The sequence below is a fragment of the Myzus persicae genome, unplaced genomic scaffold (genome assembly GCF_001856785.1).
Source record: "Myzus persicae strain clone G006 unplaced genomic scaffold, MPER_G0061.0, whole genome shotgun sequence".
In the NCBI taxonomy this organism is placed as follows: Eukaryota; Metazoa; Arthropoda; class Insecta; order Hemiptera; family Aphididae; genus Myzus; species Myzus persicae.
Window position 1 is genome coordinate 265392 of NW_019104466.1, and position 6035 is coordinate 271426.

Here is a 6035-nt window from a genome sequence, read left to right on the forward strand (position 1 = left end):
TTCATTAACTTTAATTTTTGTAGTTATATTATTATTTAAGTATGTTATGGCTAACATAATATATTTATCTACGTGTATATTAAGTACATTTCCCCTGTATCTCCAAACAGCGGAACTGTACAGTTTTATATTCTATGTAATAGCCTCTGTTCATTGACTGGTCTTATATACAGTACACCCCTCCCCCCACCATACTCATAATTTATGTTTTTATTGTCGTCTGACATGGCTGTAGTGAATTATTAATTTTTTATGGAATAACTAAGAGTTGAGACTGTTATTCATAAGGTAATTTTTGATAACAATTTAAAATGTAGATATCATAACGATGATGATAATAATAATAATAATTCAACAAATAAATATGAATATTATAAAAAGTACTAAACATCAACATTGTTTGTTTATACTCCATAATTTATTCCATTGGCCATTATACTAAAGGGTAATATTCACTGTGTGATTGACACCTACAGTTGGTATGATGCTCTACGGCGCGATGTTATATATGAACGCTTGATGTTAAAAAACATCCGAGGTAATTGACAACATATTACTAGCTGTATTTCAGCTTAAGATCAAAATATTTAAAATTATTTTGTTCCAAGGTAATGATTACGTTTCAAATTGGCATTGATCGTTTACTCGGATACAAAGTCTGGCTATACCAAGGTACCAACGCTTCTAACTTAAGCCGTAAGTAACCATTTAACGTTAAACAATTCAGCAGGTCCCTATATTCAATGTAAAGCTTGAAATTTTCGTGCACATACCTAGCTATTCCAAAAAGGATGTTTATTTTTTATCGGTATTCTCGGCACATTTCATACTTATATGTTTTATATATTTAATTGAAATATATAATATAAATAATATAATAATATATATATAATATAATTATATAGAAATTATATATATTACCTAGTAAAACATCATTCAATTATACAAGCTTTTATATCTAATTATGTATGGTAAATATGACCTATAATTACCACTAAGGGTCTGTTTAAAATAATTCAGATTGCCAATAGTTGTTATAAACAAAAAGTGATAAAAAACAAAAATAAAAATAAAAAGTTAAATAACATGACATATTTTCTAAAAAATATAAGAGTATATAGGTAGGACATATTATTTTTAAAAGGTGGAAAAAAAATTAAAAACGTAGTTTCAATTATGACCGATCTTTTTGACAATGTAATGCAAGGTTCCTCATTGTAATGTATCTGGGGGGGAGGCTAGAGGGGGCGATCGCACAAGGCGACATCAGATTTTTATATTACCCGTTCTCTGTTAATGAACCGTTACGTAAATTGGTTAATTTTTTTCTTATCAATAATATTCTAAGGTTGTAACAACAACTGGCCTATTATATGCAAACATTTTAGATCATACTGATGAATGATGATGATCGATGAGTACAGTTCCTTTAAAGCTATAAAAAATGTAATGTAGGTATATAAACTGTAAATATTTATTGTTTTGTAATAAGTGGATAATACATAAACCTACAATATATTTGTGATTTACTTAATATACCAGAAGCCCAGAAAGGATAACGATAACGTCGATAACATACACGCCGTAATAACGATTGGTCGACGTGAGGTAGTAAGCTCCGACGTAGATGTAAAAAGTCAAATGATTTTTGTGGTGGGGGGGGGGGGAACTAGCACCAGGGTTCCTGATTTTTGAATACGTCTTTGGTTCCTCATAAGTTGTTATTATTAAACGAAAAAAAGTCGAGTGAGTACACAATAATCTCTTAGAGCAACTCAGATTATAATTTTGATGCAATTGAATATTCACCTGTGTTATAGGTAACTATTTATATTCATACCATTTTTGATAAGATTAGTTTATACGTGATCAAGATAAGTATGTATTGTAAAATATCAAAATGTATAATTTGTACTAACCTAACCGATCTCATGATCAAGGTTGACTTTTAGCGTTTTTCATTTGCATGCCTGTTTTTTGTATGCGTGTTAAGTCGATAGTCATATAATCTAGTCCTACTCGTATTTAGATTTAAGATTCATTTCTGGTTTAGAAACAAATTTAGGTAGTACAGGTTGTCAGGTGAGTATATACCTAGAGAAATTACACCTTTGACCCCACGTCGTTGATCGCACTATAGGTCATAGGAATACCCTTGGCTGACACGATCACTAAACTTGAAAACAAATTAATAAATATTAAATTACTTATTTTTTATTTTTAATAAACATCCGTTAATGGTGGGGTTCAAGATAAGAAGTGATCTGAAGTATCTAAGAAAAAATTTTTAATTATCATTTTTGAAATTGATAAGTATTAAGAAACCTAAAATTTTTTTTTTTCTCCGATAATAATTTATTTATATTATTTACAGTACCTAGCTTCATACCCAGTTTCTAACTTTTTTTAATTTACATTTCTTCAAGAATAAAACCGAGCAGTACCTATAAATATTTATGTGATTAATTGTTCTAATCTTCTCAATTATACATTAATACATTAGCCGTTCATATAAATTCGCAAACGAAAATCAACATTTAACAATCTATAAATAAGATTCAAATCTCACAACAAGTTTATATGCTAAGGGTGGGAGTCGACATGAAGGGGCTTATAATTCCACCCATTTGTAACATTTATCCTGATTCGTGTTTTTTTCTTACTACTCTATATTAATGATTTTTTTTATACTTTTCATTAACTTTAATATGTCGTAATTCGCGATCAATCTTTCTTTTTGGCGTACCTATATACTTGTTGAGGATTCTCTGGTACTGTTAGGATGGAGGGATCCTTTGTAAGGGGATTTTGATGACTTTTGAGTCGCTTGTGAACGCGTAATACTGAATATACTACATTACTATTATACTATAGTCTTTAAGAAAATAAGAACAAACAGGTAGATGATGAAAATTGTGATACAAATGTGCAAATTAAAAAAATGAGAAAAAATGTATGTATGTATCCAAAGTTTAATATTACACAATAATTGGAATAAAAGTAAACATTTTATGGTATGATTATTTTCAAAACAAATTATTTGAAGTAGAACTTTACTAATTACTATAATATTCAGTGGCGTGCGCCCGACGGTATTTTAAGCTTGGTAAGCGGAAAAACTTATATTATAAATTTATAAATAATTAATTAATTATAATTTAAAAATGAAACTTAACTAGCCCCCGGGAATAAAAATATTAACAATTATTAAAACTTTACTGATCGTTTAATAACAAAGATATCAAATAGGCAAGACGGATGCTCCAAGCATATAATATAAGTCTTTGTGTTCATGTATACCAATAGTAACATCATTACTTATAATGCGAATTGTGCGATTTAAAAAGGTAGGTATCAGAAAATCCGTTTCGAAATATATTTTATAATCACTAAATGTAACGATGCAACTGCCGCATTAAATCGTGGCCACTCCAACCGCACCCGACCTTACTGACTATGGTAATGCGAGTCAAGTAATCGAAATTCCGAGAACTTTTCAATTTATTGCTTAGGTACCCAAATAAAGAAACTTCATTGTCTGTAAATAAAAACAAAAACATATCAAAGTTAATATTCATTTACCCAATTATTAAATTATTTATAATATAACTATTCAAATATCAAAAATACCTGATTTCGAAAATTAGAAAAAAATAATATACTATAATATAAGTACCAAGTTAGAATAAAAATGTTAAAATAAATATTAAAATACGTTGTTCGTCAAAATTTAGAAATAAATTTAAAATAATAGTATAAATTGTACTGCTTAATACATGTTAAACTATTTTTTTATTAGCATTTACTAAAATGTACTGTAATTACAATCTACAGTTTACAGCATACGCTTCTGTATATAGGTGTACTATGTATATTAGGTACAGTATCTATGCGCCGATGTATATGAGATCTTGTATTGAATTTCAAAGCTTGTTACTGATTCTGAAAAAAAAACTTAACACAATTCGAAAAACTCAAATAAATATAAAATAACTTTTTATATTCATATATATTTTGAAATTTTAAGTGGGTATAAAAAATGATAATTTAAGTAACAGTGCAACCGCAATGTTTCGAGTTTCTACGATTATAATTTACTGAATAGGTATTTACAAAATAACAGACATCGTTATTGTATATTTGAATATCCAACGTCGTCAAAATTTGGACATCGCAATAGCTAACAAAAAATGTGCGGGGCTTTATGTTTTTTCTTTTAATTTTTAGTTTTTTTTTTAGAATTGTGTATTCATTTAAACCTTTGATATTTAAATTTAAAAATTGTATGTATTTTACCTAAAAATAATTTTCAATTATTTATTGTTTTGGTCCAATAAAAAAAAAACTAAAAATATGTAAGAGTTTCCTGTTTAAAAAACACATTGCCACATTGAAAAAAATTTCGCAGAAAACATACAATTAAAATCCAAATCCAAGAACAATTAATTATCTTCAATTAAAAATTAAGCAGAACAATAGGCATACTCACTCAAAGATTCTTTTGAACAGTTTGTGTTGTAGTTCCGTGATTGAAATAAGATACAAATCGTTTCTATTTGAAGAAGATATTTCAAAAGATATCATAAGAATATCACCAACGAGTGTGAAGAATTAAGAGCAAATATTAACTATTATTTCGATGACATAAAATATATAAAAATGCATATGTTATACATTTCACGTGAAGCTATTACATTTAAATTAATATTCCTTTGGTATTTACTGTATGAACGGCCAATATTATTTCGCATTGCTATTTTTGATTTATTTAGTACACATTGACTGAAAAACCAAGTAAAAGAAGCAAATAACTTTACTGTAGTATTTAGGTGGATAATTTGTACAGATTGTGTCTGCCTGTTTTTTGGAACATTACTATTGTAGTGCTTATTTGAGCTTAAATAAAGTTTTGTAACATTAATCAATTTCCATATATCTTTGGAATAATACAGAACATTATATATTTTGTAACAATATAAAATGAAATTACTTATACATCCAATGTAGTACATATACTCAATTATAACATTTCTTAAATATTGTAAACCAATTGGAAACATAATCGATACGGCGAACAAGAATGAACGAAAAAACCAAAAAACGATGTGATCATTATTGTAGCCACAAAATGTTGTAGTATTGGAATTTAAAATGTGATATAAGACCGCAAGTCTTGAAATCTTCAATTTTTTTGAATCCATTGCATTAATTATGGAGGTATATGGAAATAACCTGCCGACAAAAAAAATTAAGCTAAAATAAACAATAGTAGGTATATTTTTTAACTGAATTATAATATTGTATTATCTGGTATTGGGAATTGAGTTATTTTTATTTTGTTTGTTTGTTTTTTTATTTAATTTTTTTTTACTGTTTATTTTTATTAATACATACATTATAAATACATTAAATGTTAAAAATTATACAGTATTCTTATAAACATTTATTAACATTTAAATTCTAAAATTTTTAAATAGTTGACCTATAAGTTATAATAACATGTAATTCATATATAGATAATTTATGAATAGTTATTATGCCTATGTATCATAGGTACAATATAAGTAATTAATGGATGCTAAAACATTGTCTGTGCCGGCTAAAATATCAGATGGTAATATTTCATACAATTAATTTTTATATTTGGAAAAAAATAAAACCCACCTTTTTTGAGGAGAAAATTCGACAACAGAGGAAAATGCTACCTAATTTTTGGAGAAAAAATGTCATGTAGGTAGTCACCGAGTTCCAAGGATCTTCAAGTCAGAATATTGTGCAATTATCCTTTTGAGAAGTTCTTACGACATATAACTTTTGAACTTGTTTTTCGTTTAAATAGGTGCCTACCTATTATGAATTAACTTGAATTTTATACTGTCCAAAATTAATTAAGCCAACGCTTCCCCTAATAGGTAATATCTAATTTTGAGTTCGCTGTTGATCTAACGTGATCTTAACTGCACGCAACATTACATATATTATATATTTGCATATAATGTAAATAATGTCGATAAAATAGTAAATACATAATGAAT